Source organism: Poecilia formosa, unplaced genomic scaffold, assembly GCF_000485575.1.
Source record: "Poecilia formosa unplaced genomic scaffold, Poecilia_formosa-5.1.2 Scaffold520, whole genome shotgun sequence".
NCBI lineage: Eukaryota > Metazoa > Chordata > Actinopteri > Cyprinodontiformes > Poeciliidae > Poecilia > Poecilia formosa.
Genome location: NW_006800459.1, coordinates 39,090 through 58,632, shown reverse-complemented (window position 1 = coordinate 58,632; position 19,543 = coordinate 39,090). Strand labels below are relative to the sequence as shown.

The window sequence follows — 19,543 nt, the reverse complement described above, 5'->3', positions numbered from 1 at the left end:
TGAGTCAGAGCCTTCACCACAGACCTAGCAGTAATGGTCCGTAGTGGATATGCAGCTGGATATCTTGTTGTCTGCCACATTACCGACAACAAATAATTACTCCCAGCCTTAGAACGAGGTAAAGGACCAACACAATCAATAATGAGGTGTTCAAAGGGTTGCATAACCACCGGAATTGGATACAAGGGAACCGGCTTGATGCTCTGATTTGGCTTCCCTGCCATCTGACATGTGTGGCAGGTTTTGATATATTCAGACACATCCCTTTTTAACCGAGGCCAAAAAAAGTAACGCAGGATATAATGATAAGTCTTGTGGACCCCCAAATGACCTGATTGATCATGGGAAGCCCGCAACACTTCACTGCGAAATTTCGAGGGAACAACAGTCTGACAAAGTGAACCCCCAACAAAATCCTCCCCATGTACCAACCATTTCCGCACCAACAATCCATCCTTCAACACATACCCACAGGCCACACTCTCTTCATCAGTGACAACCTGATCAAAAAGATGATGATGTCAAATTTGTCCTCTGTTCCTTCCCTGTTCTTGCAGCTCCACAATGGGATCGTCCTTTTGACCTGCATGTGGATGCAAGTGATGTAGGTGCAGGTGCGGTCTTATTTCAGCAAGATGATGATGGAGTTGATCGACCTGTGAGTTTCTACTCTAAAAAATTCAACCATTTTCAGGTGAACTATTCTGTCATTGAAAAAGAGACATTGGCACTAATTTGGGCTTTACAGCATTTTGAAATATATTTGGATTCTGGTAGTGTTCCTCTGGTGGTCTATACTGATCACAATCCCTTAACATTTTTGCATTCATTGCAGTGTCCAAATCGCAGATTGATGCGATGGATGTTGTTTTTGCAGCCCTATTGTCTGGATATCCGCCATATTAGGGGCTCGGATAATATTGTGGCAGATGCTTTGTCCAGGGCACCATGTGTTTAGGTTTGATGTTCAGTCCCCTTTTCTCCAAGTTTCTTATAGGCTTTTCCAGTGGCTAGGGTGGCTGAGCTATTGAGGTGGGGATTGAATGGGTGACTGTGGTAAGACTGCAAAGTCCATTAGTATTGCAATTGTCACCTAGTTGTTAGTCTAAATCGCTGTGTCTTTGGGAGTTCCTGTTAGGACTCCACTTGTATGGGGGGGAGTGTGACGATCCCCTCCTGCCCAGTAGGTGTCTCTAGTCCTCTACATGTTTGTTCTTGTTTTTTTTCCAGGAAGCAGGTAGATGGACTGGTAATTGCACACACCGGTAGAGGATAAAAGTGGACGACTAGCCAGTCACGGTCTGCTTGTTTGCCCTCCGGACCCGTCCGGAACGAGCAGCATTGGTCCGCACTTCTCTTTGACTGGCTGGCCTGATCTCACAGAGCGCATTTTTGTTATCAAATAAATTATTGTTTCTATAGATCCGCTCGTCTGTCTCCCTTTTTGTCCTCGCCTTCGAGCTGGGCGTGACACTACGACTGGAGGCAAGTTTTCAAACTTGCCTCCAGTCAAACCCAGTCATATTCATGTGCTTTCTTTTTTCACTGAAAGGGTTGTTTCTTGTGGACTGCGTCTTTGAGTGGTGCTTTGGGCACATTCTGATTATTTTTGTTAATTTATTTTATTTTTTTAGCTTATTTTTGTTTCTAGATTTTAAAAGGATTTTCTTTGTCCATTTTTTGTGGGGTTGGCTAATTAGATATATTTTGTAATTCATATTTGACTGCTTTGAGTTGGGGTGCAGTAACAGACTGGCCTTCGGGAGCACGTTGCCATCATTTGCCTTTTTCTCTCTTCCACTCTAAGCAACTCGTCGCTGTGTACACGTAGCCAGTGACTACAGGTCAAAGCCACGCAAAGTTAATTTCTTTAATGATTATGACAATGAAATTATTTTGTTGACCACTTATTTTTTCCGTGACTACGGCGAAAATGACATGGCTCTTTGGTGTCTAAGTCTTGATGAGATGTCTTAGTTTTTGTTGAGGTGAAACTATAGACGACAATGCTCGTGGGTCGGTGGTCTGTCAGACATACGAAATGTTGGACATTTCTGCCAATGTGCTTGTAATTGGTCAGTCAAAAGCTAAAACGCATCAATAATGCTGCTCCATCCTGTTTGGTCATGACCACCACTTCAATGATTCAATCTTTAATGGACCACAGCGGATGTGGGGCGTTATGCGAAAAGGCTCAGTGGAAGAAAACCCAGAAAATATGTTCTTATTCTCAGTAGGCTTTAACTCATTTAAAAGAAGATTTGATTTGTCGATTGAGACAAGCAGCTGTATTCCTAACATATTTTTAGTAAAAATATGTATTCTATATTTTTAGCTGTATTCCTAACCCTAACCCACTTTCTTAAGAAGCATGTGGACCTGACTAAGTGCAGTCCAGGTGGCTTGAAGGGGTTAAAGAATGCCACTGATTACACAATCGGGCACGTGGATGGCGGGTACCATATGACCCTGATGTTGGAACCAGTCTCCTATGACATAGGAAGACTATGTTTAGGATCCATGGTCTTCCTGAACATGGTGTTTAGGAAAACCATGTACAATGTTCACGCTTGTGTGGTTATGTATGTTCTGGGCAAAGCTCTACAGAGCATAGCCAACAGCCACTTGCTTGAAGTCAGCTCTGTTGCTGACCATGTTTGGTCAGAAAGATCAGGATGTGTCTGACATGACAGATCTGGTGGACGCATTTGGTGTCGCCAGTCTGTCGGTCCATGCGGCATGTAAAATCACTGCCCGAGACGCAGATGTCCACATATGCCCTTAAGGACTTGGTAGGCACTTGTGGATCCCTCTATTCAATCTTGGGCATCCACAAGGCCACCAATTACCAAACAGACTTGGATCATCTCCCAGTAGCCATCCATCCCACACTGTGGGATGTCCTTTGGGCAGATGGGAAGCTCAATTTCCTCTAGATGTATGTTGACTCTCCACATGTCCACATCCAGATGCCATATAGGCATCCGGTTTCTGTAGCAATTGTGACTTGTTGTATGTCACATCCCCAGTTCCAAAAAGCCCTGTTGTCCAGGACTGGATTGCACCTGTCTCATATGAAAGACCTGAAGGACAAGCTTGTACTCCAGATTTGAGGGTTACATTCCATCCGAGATCAACCCCAAGTCCTTTTTCTGTGGACAATCAATGTGGGTCTTGTTGTTCCATGGAAAGAGCTGGCATGTCCTCTCTGTGGGGTGGTGCTTGCCTCCATTGCTAAGGGGCATAAACACTTCCAAGACAAGCACTGGCCTGTACATCTAGCTGGTTTTGCGGAAAGTGCCAATGTATGAAAACAAGCCTTGCCAGCGTGGTATGTCCTGCCGCAAAATGTGCAAAAGTAAGTAAGAGAGATGCGAGATCGAAACCCTTCTGCTGCCACGTGTTCAGCCTTATTCAGCTCCCAGAGAGTACTATCAGTGCATAAGAACAGAAAGCAATGGCTCTCAGTGGCAATACAGAAAAGGGACCTTGCCCTAGGGAATACTCAGCGGATATTGACTTGGATAACAGGCTGTTTGTCCCGATCTCCCCCCCAACTACCTACCTGTCTAAAGAAATGCAGAACAACTCTTGTTCCAAAGAGTTCTGACAAGGTGAAACTAAAGGCAATTGAAAACTGGAGGCCGATCACGCTTAGCTCGACTGTTCTCTTAAATGTTTGTTTGCTCAAGATCTTTTCCAAGATCTTGAGCAAACGGCTCAGTGAAGTCTGTCCCATCTACCCATCCCAGAGAGGGTTCATCAGAGGTGATTGTTGTGGAACGAACCTGATGATGATTGATGGAATTATCAAGCGAGCCCTAAAAAGGAAAGAAACTTTGGCGGTGGGGTTCATCGACCTGGCGAGAGCTTTTGACTTTATTTCACATAAGCACATTCCCGAGGTCCTTGAAAAAAGAGAGGTTGATGGGGAAATATGTAACCTTATAAAAGACTTGGGTAACACTTTATTTGAAGGGGGTTGAATAAGACTGTCATGACACTGTCATAAACATGACATAACATCTGTCATGAACATCAATAAGTCTTCATGAATAGTTATGACTGTTGTCATAAAGCGTCATTTGGTAAATAATGACACTTTTAATACAAAGTTGACATTATTCAAAATGTCTTTGTTATGACAACTTGTCATTAACCAAGAAATCATGATCTAACATAAATTTGTCATAATAGTAGTCATAATGATGTAATATTACACTAGCAAAAGCTTTAACAAAACAATGATTAATATTTCCACTCCCTGAAGGGAGACCCTGGTTGTGGATGAAGAAATGGTGGTTTTAATGATGAATGCTCGCACAGTCCACTAAATCAGGCAGCATGGCAGAGTGAGGAACAAAAGCTCAGCACCGGTAGCAACTGTTCTGACGAAGAGCAGATGCCGACACAGGACTATCCAGTACGACTGTGATAACGACTAACTGAGACACTAGAATCTAGATAAACTAGAACATAACTCGGACTGACTGTGACAGACTCAATAAGAACGAACTACGAGCTACGACACGACAAACGATACGACAGGATAGACATACGACAAGGACCATACATGAGACAACAACAACAGGTGGACTTAAATACACAGGAGGTAATCACACACAACGAGACACACCTGGGAAACAATCAAGGGGAAAGGGACAAGACATCACAGGGACTCAACAGAACACAGATCTAAATAAACACAGAAAAAACCCAAATCCTTACATCCGTGTGCTTCTTTTTACCCTTTGGAGTGCTTTACTTGCTTTGATCACTTATGATAAATACTTTAATTTAAAAGAAATGTATTTTTCTTCTCCTTTTTCTTCTTACATAGACCAGATCCCTGTACTGCAGGGTTAACCTCAGTCTACTTGTCCTGGATCATTTTTTTAGTAATGAGGACACAAAGGCCGACTTTCGTTTGAGTATGAAGTTTAAAATATATTGTATGCTTAACAACTCAGACTGAAATGACAAAGTCCACAAAGACAAACTTAATTACAGCCCTCTGACAGCTTTCACACCAAAGCTGGAAGAGTTTTTACAGTGATGAATACAAATGAAAACAAATGGACATAGCGTGCAAGTGTGCAGGACGTGAAAGATGTGTGTGAACAGTACACACTGATAGGAGGAGCAAAAAATGAGGGAGGCTCACAAATGAAGCAACAAAAAAGGTAAGTCAAACACAACACACTTACATTAACATAACTTTACTTATAATTTTGCATTCTATAACTATAGAACACAAAAGATAAGTCACCTAAGACACTTAGTGTTTTGCTGCTTTGATCTCGAAAAAAGTTGTAAGTCAAGTTTTACTCTTAAATTCCAAACAATCACCATAGACTTTGAACACCAGAATGCAATTTATGCAGAGGCTTCTTTGTTGTAAATCCAATCAAAAATATCTAGCACAGAGAGTATATATTTTAATGACATTGATACATACACATTCTATACATAGGTTTACAAGGAGATTACATTTTGATTAAGTAAAAAAAAAGCATTCTTTTATAGAAAAACTTTAACAAAATGTTGTGTGGGAAAGGAAGCGCTTAAAACTTGTCAAACGACCTTGTGCAGTTGTGTTTATAATTTGAATTTACATTTCTTTCTTATTTGTGTATATTTGATATCTGTAGACAATTTTCCAAATTATAAATGTAAAAATAATTTACTCTCTTAAAGGGGAAGAAAAGAGAACTTTCAAGTTAGACAAGAAGTTGTTGACTTTGATAAGTAAAGTATGGTAGGGAAGGTAAAAAATGTCCTGAGCTCAGGACATTTTTACCATTTTTCTTTAGTGGTGAGCTCACTAAAACGGCAAAGTCATAAACTCTAATCAAGATGGCAGATTTCAAACAAAAAGTCCAAAAGGAGACTGATGCAAATTCACAGCAATGGTCTCTGAGTTAAACAGAATTTTTCTTGCCAGACACCTGAGCCCTAAATATAACTAACGTTTTTGTCTTTGTCTTTAATGTAGAGCCAGATCCAGTCACAAGTGATAATGGGAGGCCGGATTTGCAGAAACCATTGCCCTCTGAATCATGGCTTGAGCATCCTGTTCTTGGCTTTGTGTGTTTTATGTTTCCTGCTATACAACGTTAACATCATTAATAAAAATATCTGTAAATTAGAGGTGAGTTTTTGACATGTTTCATATTTTTTTCCCTCTAACGTTCTAAGCAGCTTAGGCTTAAATACTATTTCTGATTCAGAATCATTTTTTCTCACAGTAGCTGACGCCTTCAACCACTCATTTTATCAGAGGACTTGGTGTTTAGGGGTTTCTTTCGCTTCTCTTGCTTGCTACCTTTACGGGTCTTTGCAGTTACTTCCTCTGTCGACTGCTTGTTCCCATGCACTGCATTCAGGAATCATTTCTGTCACTTTTGTCTTTGTCCAGTTTCTCTAAATATTATTAGTAAAGTAAACAGTATTTTATACAGAAACAGTTAGTATGCCACTTACCTTGTTTCCTCTCTAAATGTTCCTCTTGTTACAGAACAAAATGTCCTCCACTGTGACTCAGATGCATTCCCCTGACCATCCAATGCCTACCAGTGTCTGTTCCTTTAATTCACTCTCACCTGAAGACACCAGTGATCCCACTCACAGCACTTTCACCATCATCCCAAGAAGCGATGGGGGAAGTTGGCACGGAGGGGATCAGCTGGAAGTTTTTATAAAAATGTATGACTTCCGTGGTCGCCCCAAGAAGTCCGGTGGAGACTTCCTACTTGCACGGCTGCACAACCCTGCTCTGTTTGCCGGTGTGGCGGGACAAGTGTTGGATCACCGCAACGGTTCCTACACGGCTGTGTTTTCTTTACTCTGGGAAGGAGACGCACAAGTTGAGGTCAGATTGAAACCTATCATCTAAAATGTGCCAATATTTCTGACACATTTTTGTAAATTTTACATAGGTCTATAATTACCTGATAAGCTGACTATAGTGTGTTTGACTAAGCTTATGTCTCTGGCCTTACTCATCTGGAAAGGAACACTACAGAGAAATGTACTCTCAGTCATCACGTCTTGAATGTGGAACAAAGCAAAGGAAATTATTTTAGTTTTCAGGTCAAGAGGGAGAGAATTTGGTAGAACAAAAATATATTAATGCTGTTCTGGTCAACAGACCATACTGGAGATGTAAAAGTAAAGCTGTGGGTTGAGGCATGTCATATTTCTTGATGAAGCTATGGTTCTTTCACAAGACATTTGTATAAGTCAGTTGTATAATCTGATAGTATAATCTCTTCTGGGATCATATATTAGATTACGGTATCCAGATCAGAACCAGTAACTGTATTGTTGCACTCTATCTACAGTACAATGACTCCAGAAGAATTAAACATTAAAACATTAAACATTAAAATTTACCTTTGGGAATTGAAGTATCTCTGAAACTTAATTAAACTTTAGATGTACATTGAGTATTGTTACTAGACCTCCTTTCATGTTAAGCAATGTGTGAACACTCTTGTTCTTCAATCCAGGTGGTGATGGTTCACCCCAGTGAGGCAGTCGCTGTACTGGAAAGTGACCCAAGAGCAGCCTGACAGAATTTATTTCCAAAGCATCTTTCGCTCAGGGTCCGTCACAGAAATTACAACATGCAATATATGTCTTAAAGCGCCTCAGCAGAAACTGTGCAACTACACAGACCTTCACACAGGGGAGCCCTGGTTCTGCTACAAGCCAAAGAAGCTGAACTGTGACACCAGGATCACCCACGCTGAAGGAGGTTTTAGACAAAACCTGAAACCCATGGAAGAGAATCTCTTTAAAAGGTAATTATAACACCACTTATACTCCTCTTCTTTGTATTCATCCATGAAGAGACACAATAGTACATGCCACTCCCATTGATGTAGCCCTTTATATTAGCTGAGCTGAAGAAAACTCACCCATCAGTCATCAATGACTACAGACCTGTTGCCCTGACATCCTGCATCATGAAGGTCCTGGAGAGACTCCTGTTGGCCCACCTGAATAAGAACATATCAAGACCACCTGCAGTTTGCTTATTGCCTTGGAGTTGGAGTTGGTGATGCCATCATCCACCTGCTTCAACAAACCCACTGTCATCTGGACAAAGCTGGCAGCACAGTGAGAATCAGGTTCTTTGATATCCCCAGTGCATTTAGCACAATTCAGCCTGATTTGCTCTGTGAGAAACTCCAGAAGACATAGGTAGAGGGCTCAACAATTGCATGGACTGACTACCTCAGTTTGGGAGACTCTAACCAGGTGGTCAGTAACACGGGAGCACCACAGGGCACTCTACTCTTAACATTCCTTTTCACTCTTTACACTTCAGACTTCCACCACAAAACTGACTTCTGTCATCTACAGAAATACTCAGATGATGTCGGGTGTATCAGAGATGGACAAGAGGCTCAGTACAGAGAGCTGGTGGAGCACTTTGTGTCATGGAGTGGGAACAATCATCTCTTTTTAAATGTGGACAGAACAAAGGAGATGATTGTTGATTTCAAGAGAAACAGAGTTATATCAAACAGTATGTCCATTATGGGAGAAGAAGGGGATGTGGTTGAGGAATGTAAATACCTCAGTTTTCACCTGACAACAGACTGGACTGGAGAATGGTCTGAGCATGAGAGCGTCATCTCTTCTGCCGTCATATCAATACTTCTTGTAAACCACTGTACGTAAGATTTTATTTTTCGTGACTATACCATAAACTTCCAATGCTTTGCTGTAGTGGAGTCAACATGAAAGTTTCTATTCCGGCATCAGGACCTTCCATCATCAACATCTTACCAAAACTAAATGGTAAGATATATCTTTTACCACAGCTACCACATTCTCAGAAAGTGACATTTAATTATTATTCTTTTTAATTGTTTGACAATAACAAGCAAAAAAAAAATATTGTGTTTCTCATTGGATTATGTTTTGCTGGTGTCTTTATCCAGTTGTTGCTTAAATGAATGCGGGCAAGCTAAATACGCATTAAATTGTCCCAATATAATCAGTTCTAATACTGATTATTAGAAAAAAAAAACTAATCTGATGATTCACAAAAGTGCCAAACTGTATGTATTATTACTATATTGATGTTAGCCATTCTACAAAATGGTTCATTGTGTTTTATTGTTTAGTTGTTTTTGTTACAATTTCAATCTAACTGTCTTTTGAAGGAAAAGTCAATAAAATAATAGATTCTGGACCTGCTGGGTATTACTACCAGGGTGTATGGCGAGCACTACATGGAACACTAATTCATCAGTTCAACACGTCCACAGCAATGACGTGTTGAACACCTTCCCTTTCAGACCAGTGTCTGAAAGGGAAGGTGCTCCACCTGTATGGAGACTCCACCATCAGACAGTGGTTTGAATATCTAACAGAATCATTACCAGGTAGATGTCCAGAAGGAATTTGTTCCAACAGTTTGATTTGTTTCGGTTGCAGCCTAATGTTTTTTTTTAAAATAATTTCAGGACTCAAGAAGTTTGACCTGAAAACTCTAAAGCAAAGTGGACCTTTCTTGGCCTGGGATCATGCAAACAACATCTTAGTCATGTTTCGATGCCACGGTCCTCCCATCCGTTTTGGCACCATGCCTGTGTTGCACCCTTAAAAAAAACTTAAAAGAAACTCAAATTAGCTTTTGTGCAACTTTATTAAACAAAATCCACGGTTCGAGCATACAGCGTGTGTAGTTTTCCCATCTTTTTTTAATAATCTTAGGTCATGAACTTTCAACTCCCATCATGCATTGCGACACTCTTAAAGGGGTATTATCATGACAGAAATTTATGAAATAAAAAAATAAAACAGTTGGAGCACATATTAAGCTATCAACCAATTGAATTATTCCAACTAGACACTAAATCAAATAAATGCTTGCCCAATATGATCAATATACCTATTAAACAATATCACGTTCGCAACATGTTTTCAGGGCTCTACACCTGCCAGTCAGACACGTTATTACAATTAGTAATATTCTTGATGCTACGCTTATTTAACATCCCAAAAAATTTGGATACTTTTGTCTGAACAAAAAAAAATCAATATCTGCTGAACTTAGGACACCCAAAAATATATGAATAGAGTGTGAAAATGTGATATTGACTACATTTTTACTTTCATAGGTATCTGCAATTCTGTGGAGTTATTCTTTGATGAAATTAGCCTATGATTAGATTCAATAGAATCTGGGAAATTTCAAGTCAGAACAAAAGAAGCATAGCGGAAATCACGGATAATTGGTTTTTATTTCCTGAAGCAACGTTGTTATCCAGTCATGTTGCATCATGTTGACTGAGAGCAAGAAGACTGGCATCCCAACTCAGCTTGGTTTGCTCGCCAGACCAAGTTGAGTTGGGCTCAACTAGCTGATGAACCTGTTGTGGAAAATAGATTAGTCACAAAATGGAAACCAGTACAGACTACTCTATATTTCATTTACAAGTAATATGATGAACCTGAACTGAAGTCAAATGAATAAAAGTGTAGAAAATGTGGCATTCAGTAAGACTGCATATTGGAATTAGCAGTTAAAATTAGTTTTGGTTTTAGCAAAGAGTGTTTCATCCAGTTCCTTTGCTCTTGTTACAGTGGGGTCAACTTGAAAGTCTCCATTCCATCTTTAGGACCTTCCAGTATCACCATTTTACCAAAACTAAAAGGTAAAAGTTGCTATATTGTCATAAATGTGTTACAATGAATTATTGATTGCCTGAAAGAGATGAAAACATGTAAGCAGTTATTCTGTGTGGCTTTCTCAGACAACTTTGTCCACTGGCATTTTATAATTTACCTGATCAGTTTGGACTTTATTTCAGGTATATAAAAATGAGTCAAATGTAGTTGCATCAAACATAATGCATGTATTTACAAAGACATGCATATTTGTTGAATAACCCGTAAAAGGCTGATTTAGAACAGCTGTTTTTTCTGCTCAAGTTACTGTCAGAATACACAATCACTTTGTTTTTTTCTTCCAGTTCTCAATGAAACAGTCCCTGTTAACATGTCAGGTAAAGTTGCTGCTAGTATAATTGGGTTATAAATGTATTAATATCCACAAAGGTGTTTTTGTAAAGTAATACTGGTATTCACTTTTTTGAGTCTTCAGTGATCGTAACGTCTTTTTGGTTTTCTTTTCTTTTTTGGATCTTCTTCTGAATCTCCCCTCATCTAGGAGAAGCCATGAGAGCTAATCCTGCTGGTTATTACTACCAGGATGCATGGCGAGCACTAGACGGCACCTCAGTTCATCAGTTTAACAACGCCACAGCAATCAGCCAGTGTCTGAAAGGGAAGGTTCTCCATCTGTATGGAGACTCCACCGTCAGGCAGTGGTTTGAATTCTTAATTGCTAAAGTTCCAGGTAGATACTCAGTAGAAATGTCTGACAATTTGAATTGGTTCTTTCTGATGAGTTCTCTGTTACACTTTCAGATCTCAAGAAGTTTGACCTGAAAACCCCCCCACAAACCGGACCCCTTATGGCCTTGGATTATAAAAACAACATTTTATTGACGTTCCGCTGCCACGGCCCTCCGCTCCGTGCTTATACGTTGCCAGTCAGTGAGTTCCACTTTGTTGCCAACGAACTGGACAGTGTAGTTGGAGGCGCAAACACTGTAGTCATTTTTGGCGTCTGGGCACACTTTGGCGTTTACCCTGTGGAGGTCTACATCCGACGTCTGCTGAGCATAAGGAGGGCAGTAGTGCGGTTGTTGACCAGAGCTCCAGATACTCTGGTTGTCATCAGGACTGGTAATCCCAAAAGGCTGAAGCTGACCGTCAACGATTACTACGCATTGCAGCGAGACAAGATACTCAGAGCAATATTCAAAGAAGTGAATGTCAAACTGCTGGATGCCTGGGAGATGACCCAGGCCCACTACCTTCCACATGACCTCCACCCACCACAACCCATAATTAAGAATATGATAGATGTTATTTTGTCCCACGTATGTCCCCAGAGGTGAATTTTAAAGACACATGGAAGAAGTAGGAGATTGTAGATCTGGGTGGTCTGGTAACTATTGGTGATTGGTAACACATAATTACCATTGGATTTTTGACACAAAATAACACCTGTCATGAACATAAAGAAGCCTTTATGGATGTTTATGACAGTTGTCATGAAGTGTCATTCGGTAAATAATGACACTTATAATGCAAAGTTGCTCTAAAAGTTGCATTTAAAGTCCATTAAAAGTGCCAACTTTGCATTAAATTATCATAATTTACAAAATTATTGCTGCACATCTTGTTCCTCGGTTCTCCCTGTGTTTCTGGATTCATTATTAAATTTCTACTATTGTCAGCCTGGGCCTACAAGCATCTTTCCTCACCAACAATACCACATCATGACACATGCTTTTATTTTTAACATGTTATTACGATTACTATAATTTTTCCTTCTTCTTTTTTTGTGCTCTGTTAGCAGGTGCGCTGACCCTGCATGCAGACAGACATTTAAAGACAATTAGTTGAAGCTGACAAGAAGTGATTAACTGTTTATGTTAACATTGTTGGAACCACAGAATAAGTCTGGTTTGTTTGCTTTTCCTTTTGTTAAAATGTTCTAATCGCTGCAGGCGACTGTAACATGAACAGTGAAATCAAGTTGAACTGGTTTAAAAATCTGAACCCTTGTGTTGTTTTCAGTTTACTCCTTCAGTAATTCTTCAGTTTTTATTTTTTAATTGTGTTTGGAAAACTGATGTGATGAACTGTTTGGTTTCATACTTGGCTTTGCGGCAGGACCACTTTTTGCCTGACGGTGGAAGTTTAATTAAAACATTTCTAAGTAAATGCTTGTGGTTGGTCTGAATATTTTGTTCGTGGATCCCAGGCTGTGAATGTGTTCCTAACCACACACTAATTATAATGAAATATGACTTTTTTTTTTCTTTTTTCCTATGACCTATATGACCAGCATAGCACCAGGTTGGTTCAATTACATTTCAGTTATTGAACACAAGCTAAAAATAAAATGAGAACTGAACTTCAGGACAAGCAAAAGTTTTTATTTTGTTCATCAAATCAGTTTTATTTTGAGATTTTCATCCTCTTAACTTCACAACCACTAAAATGGAGTTGAATCCAAATAAAACTTTGACATATGATCTATGTTAAAGTTCAAGTGTTAATGTGACGCTGCTGATGATTTGGCAGCTATAATCATATTGTGACCTTGGGTGTTTTAAAATGAATTATTATAAGCAGTTCTGACCCGGTTCTGTTTATATTAAAGGAGAAGAACAGATCAATTTGAGAACTTATATTCTCTGTACTCTCTTCTTCCTAACGCAGCTTAACTTTATTGTTATTTATTCCTAAATAAATCTTAGACACAATATTCCCCAGTTTTCTAAATGTTTGGAGAGCATTCATTTATATAGTTTTCATAATTTATGATCTACTCGAGTCATGTTGCATGAACACAGTTTTCTCTTTCCAAGAAATAAATCAGGGTCCTAATAAACAAGAGTGAATTGTTCATTGTTTGAATTGTGAAATTGTGAATTTCACCATTATTTCTGATTTCTTCATGTCTCATCACATTGAGTCTGATTCTCATGGCACTTCTGTCACAAGCAAAAAAGATAATGTCACAGATTTTTGTGGCCACCTAGATGCGGCCCCTCACAGTGTGGCCCCACACAGTGTGGCCCCATGTTGCACACTTAATAATAAATCAGTGTGGTGTTGCGCAGGTTCTTTTATTTTGACAATTGCTGTGGAAACATGAGAGCGACAGTGAGCGCCTTCGCTTACCAGCCGTTGCTATGCTTAATTGCCGTTGGCTCGCTCACAAATAAATATTTACGACATAAGTCAAAGAACAAATATTTACAATACAAGTCAAATAATTAACTAAACACTTCCACATATATATCTCGCTACTCCNAAGAGTCAGAGGCAGAGTTCCTCAGATTCTCCAGTGCCGCTGCTCATTGACCTCCAGCTCAGAGCCGTGTGGCGAATCTCCAAACTGTTGTGACTCGGCGCGGATCGCGGCCCACCTTTCACTCAACACGCTCTATTTGGAAGACCGTTCTCCTGGATGTGATCGCTCTATGAAGCCTCTCTTTTCGCTGACAACGGCAGCAACATGCATGTCAAGTGTAAAAGCCTCACCGCCAAGTTCTAAAAGCTCGATTCTAAACGCTGAGTCGTGGTTTTATAGATTTGAAGCGCCATGAGGCCAGCTCCCTCAGACAGACGCTCCATCGTTCTCTTACCAGTTTGGTAATCAGGCCTCGGTCTCTTCATGTTAGGATCTTGTGGTTCCAGTACTGATTGTTTGTTTCTTCTACAGAAAGATGTTTGCTTCCTTCTTGAAGAGCGAGCCTGTTGTAAAAAAAGCAATTAATCAACTGATCACACGATATATTAAAATGAGCTCGATAATTTCCATTGTGATGATTAATACAGTATTTTAACTCCCTTTACTGGGAAATCATAAACCATTTATGGGTTTGGTTATGTGTGGTTTTTATTTCCTCTTCATTGTTGTTGTTTTTGTTGCGTTTCTTTTTCTTTTTTAGATTTAAAATATCTTCCACCTTCAGTATGGACTTTTTTTTTTTTTTTTTACAAAGTTAACCCAAATTGAGATGGCATCATGGGCTTGAACAGCTTCACTTACAGGCCAACTCCTTTTCCCACAGTCCACATAACAGTCTGTTTCCAGCGTCTCATCGGGTCGATTTTTACAATCAGAGCGAATCCCCAGTGGGCCACGAGAAGCAGCTTCGTTGTCCATCGCTGTGCAGGTTGTTCCAGAAACACGTGGCTGCAAAGGTTCAAAGGAAGAACAAAAATTAGATTAATTGCGTCAAAATTTTTAACTCGTTGAAATACATTTTAGACCTCATCGTTTGTCTCGTCATTGGATCATTGATCAGTCATGGCTACGTCTTCCAGCTAAGAAAACAGACATTTATTCAATACATCTGAATATTTTTGGAGACTTTATTCATCCTATCCCTACGAGAAACACATTACATGAATTTAATTACACACAGGATTTACTTTTGCTAGCAAAAATTCTGCTTACAACTAAAAAGAACATGTTAAGACAGTTAAGATAATATGAATATTAATATATTACAGCTTCTTTAGACATCTGCTCTGTTTCTCCAACAACGGAATTTTAATAACAGGATGAACATCTCAACACAGCGACTCAAGCAGAGACTGTGGATCATGACTGCATTTCATTTCCCAGATATCTAATGAGAAAAAAACCTGAAGGTAATTATCAGCTACGCCTGCTCCGGTCCCTGTTTTTCAGCCGAAAAACGAAACAAAACCGGTTCCTGCAGCATAAAGAACGTCTGCCAAGTTAATGTCTGCCACATTCCAGGAAATCAAAGGATCAAAATGTGTTCCGACTTCTGCCAGTATTATTTATGATTGACTTTTGCACCTTCTGACAGCAGTAAATTACTCTTTTACAGTGATTTATAATTTTGACAGTACTACAATTTGTCTTCATATAGCTTCAACAGCTCAAGGTCAATAAAGTTTATAACAGGAATACAACTTAAACTGCCAGCTGTAGTTTTAAAACCAGCTGGGTACTTGAGATTTTACTCTGTCTGGAGATGCTCCGTAAAGATTTCAAAGGAAATGTATTTATGTTTGTGGCTGCAACGTGATAATTTATGGAAGAGTTCAAAATGTATGGAAACGTCTGCAGGCCATATGAGCTAAATGCAGATTTTTTTCCCCCAAGTGTTTGACATAAGATCTTTTTAAGGGCTTTTTTTAATGCTGTAAATGAACTTGGCTTGCCATTACATCCATCAACAAAGGACTAAAAATAATAAGCACTTAAAACAAAGAAGGATGGGAGGAGGCAGGTGGAGGGATGAAAACAAAGAAAAGTGTGAGCCGGACAGATCGAAGAGAGGAGGAGCAGAGGACGAAGACGGATGATGAGGGACAGTAAGAACAAGGTAAAGTGAAAACACTAATAAAAAATATATTTTAATTTTTTTTCATTTTGTATTTCTTGTATTTCTCAGATTTGGTGTCTAATTAGATCATAGCTAATAATCATGAGTGAAAAGTGAGCATTTGTGATCTGCTGCAGTCAGACAATGTGTTGTTCAGTATCACTTAGCAGCTGCAAGTGATTTCTGCTTTAAAAGTTTCAAAATATATTTAAATAAATAAATCAAAGTCAATGATTAATGGAGCCTGTTGTGTCCAGTCCAATTCAAACACTCAGAACAGTTTACTTCTGTCCGAGCACAAAGTCCATGTTGTGTTTTTTCTGATGACGATGTTTCTCTTCAAATTCGAATTCAAGTTGAAATTTAGACTCGCTCCCCTTTGTTAGAAATATATTCTAAGTTTAAAACTAGATTTAATCTTAAACTCATATTGAGTGATAAATGTACTGTCCACAAAAATATATTGCAAGAACACTGTGTTTATATACGTCCATATTATCCTGATTAGACATGTATAAGTTATGCATGTGTTTGTATGGAAATAGTGTGTTAGAAAGAGTGTGAATGTGCACAGTCATCGTTCCATATCTGATTAAACAGTAGAACTACCTTTAGCAATCATCACTTTATCTTCCTGTTGTCAGTAAGTTACCAGTCCAGCAGAATGAATGAACCATGTTTGGATATTCTTCTCTCTATTTTTGTTTGTTTCCTTGTGGGACTTTCTGTCACATCATTAAACAAAAATCTCCAACATGGTTTTTCCCATGGATTGAAGACAATGAAAGATCCCAGCTGGAGATAAAAGTCACGTTTGTTGTCTTCTGCGAGAAGAGGTTACTAACAGGTCACCAAAATCTGATGCAGATCCGAAGCCGAGCTCGATAAGTGACCCAATTCTGCAACCCAAAGGACTTCATTCACGTTTGCCACGTTGTCCACTAAATGTGTGAAGGGCTTCTTTTGAAGGTTGGTTAGAAAAAGACATTTTTACAGGAAACAACCATCACATTTTGAAGTCTTGTTATATTACAATCAGTTTTGTTAGAAAAGATTTATACCCATTAGAATCACTTATGCTAAGTCAGATTGATGCTAAATATGAATTTTAATCTTATTTTATTTATTCTCAAAAAGGAAGGAGAAAATAAAAAAAAGAAATATTCTGTGAACTGGCTGGATCCTACTCATCCTGTGCAGCACATAAGACTGGAAATAAAAGCCTTTTCCTCTCCCTGATCTGTTCACTTTAATCGATTCCAACCTGGAGTAGGAAAAGTCAAATCTGAATTAGTTAAGTTGTGAAAGAGTACTTTAGAGTACATTATTACATTTCTTGGGTTCATATATAGGGACTCACTTCTTTGATAGATTTCCAACGTGGAACTGTTTCTGTAAATACAAAACTCTGATACTTTGCTACAACGCTGTTCTTGATCCTGCCTGTGATTCTCCAACATCCCCTCAGCTGCTTTAAGCCCATCTGTAATTTGTTGCCTTTTACATCTTCATCCTCCGATTGGTTGAACTGCCCAAACGCCTTTTCCTCATTCACCTTCACATCTGTGTGATTCTTAACATTTTCCACATGTTAAGATCTTTAAAAACAGATTCTAGGAAAAAATCTGGAAAAAAAAAATCAAATATCAGTTTGAATTTTTTTTTATAGAACTGAATATTCAACTGGGTGTCCTACATTTTTAATGGATTTACAGAGTATTTTTTGAATAGTTGAGAAATGCTACGTTTTTCTTTTGTTTGTTTGTTTTTTTTTTTTGGTAGTGTGCTATTATAGTTACTATTTTAGTTATAATTACCATAAAAAAGTAAGATTTTGCTGCTAAAGACTTGCAACCCAATACTTAATACTTTATTGTATTAAGTATTAAGTATCGGGTTAAGTATTAAGATTTTAGTCAAAACTGTGTTTTGACTAAAATCCGAAAGATTAGAGTCCCAGTTGACGCCGTTTCAACTAAAAACCTAGAGGTTGGAGTCCTTGTCAAACAGTGTTTTTGACTAAAGTCCAAGAGGGTTAGAGCTCCAGTTAAACATCAGTCAAACGATATTTAACCGATTTCCTAAAAGGGATGTGGGTTTTAATGTTTTTAATGTTTTTATCTTTTTTTTTTTATCTTTTTCAAAATGTCTTTCTCTTTCTCACAGTTTTTTTCAATGTCACATGCTGTTTTTATTTTAATTATGTGAAGCACTTTGAAATGCCTTGCTGCTGAAATGTGCTATACAAATAAAATTTGATTGATTGATTGATCCCAAGGTGGGACAGTCCACTTGTGCAGCACCTTACACAAAAAAAGTGAAGCACAAATGAATGACTGATACTCTGTACTTTTCCAAAAAGTACAGAGTATCAGTCTGTATTTGTCATTCGCTAAGTTGGCAATATTAGTATTTTTTTTACTTAAATACTACAATAAGTGTGAAGACCACGTATATATCACTGTATATTTGTATCATAGTGCTAATACAAGTTTTAAAAATATTAAACAAGCTGTGTGTTTTTTAATGGATGCCAGTCCATGTATTTTTGATTTGCTTTGATGCATTTTTTTTTTGTTTTCACACAGAATATAATCCAGTCATCCTTGATAATGAGAGCCCGGATCTGTCTGAACCGTTTCACTCCGAAGCACGGCGCCATCGCTCTGGTCTTGGCTGTGTTTGCTGTGTGCTTCATGCTCTACTATGTGAACGTCTTCTATGAGAAAAGTTCTACATCAACAGAGGTGAGTATTAGTCATTTTTAAACTTATCCTCCATCCTTCCAAGCTGGTCAAAAAAGCTGTTTTGATTGAGACAAAATGTTGGCAGGTTATTTATTTGTTGACCAAAGCAAAAGTCTTACTCATTTGGGTTAAAAAAATTATATCCCATACTTTGTTCCTAAAAGGTGTGAAGTTGCAAAAAAAAAAAAAAACTATTCTGTATAAATCAGTTTAATAACAAAAAAAAAATGTCTTTTAGGATATAAACATCTTGTGGATGCTCACTTTATGCCTCTTCAGAAAGAGCACAGCAGAATTAGTGTTCCAGCTTTTCTTTAAGATGTCATTTCCACTGTGTTCTGCTTTTGACATTAATATAATAATGTCAAATCCATAATATATAATGTTAATATTGAATTTTGACTTTTCCTTAACATTTTGACTTTCCTTGAATCAAATTTTCACCTTATTCTTTATCGTCTGATGTTTTGGGAATAACTTTTTTTTTTTCTCCAGGTTAGCCTATTGTCTGAATTCTATTCTATACTGAGAAAACATTTGACTTTTAAAGGAGACAATAATCAGTTCTGTGAAAAAAAAATAAAAAAATTACCAGGCACAAATAATTTTATTGCTACCAATTCAATATCAGACATCCATCTGTTACTTGGAAAACTGATCTGTGCTGGGTTCTGTTGGGTGGTGCTTACCTGCAGGATCACTGCATGGTAAATTGCAAAGTACATCATGAACAAGTCGCCAGCATGTCGCCGGGCAACACAAACAAAAACAGTTCGCACGCAATCTCTCCAAAGGGAGATTTAAGCAAGCTGATTAGCCAAA

The 19,543-nt window shown here is 38.6% G+C and overlaps 1 long non-coding RNA gene and 2 pseudogenes across 1 annotated transcript; all 3 read left to right on the top strand.

The window, feature by feature from the left end:
- Positions 1-520: 520 nt before the first annotated feature.
- LOC107834107 (uncharacterized) lies at positions 521-1,417 on the top strand. Its single transcript, XR_001659888.1, has 2 exons — positions 521-1,056; positions 1,231-1,417. It is a non-coding gene; the product is annotated as an uncharacterized LOC107834107 (long non-coding RNA).
- Positions 1,418-2,653: 1,236 nt separating this feature from the next.
- LOC103129156 (NXPE family member 3-like) lies at positions 2,654-12,087 on the top strand (annotated as a pseudogene).
- Positions 12,088-18,586: 6,499 nt separating this feature from the next.
- Positions 18,587-19,543, top strand: part of LOC103129155 (NXPE family member 3-like) — a 4,460-nt pseudogene continuing 3,503 nt past the window's right edge.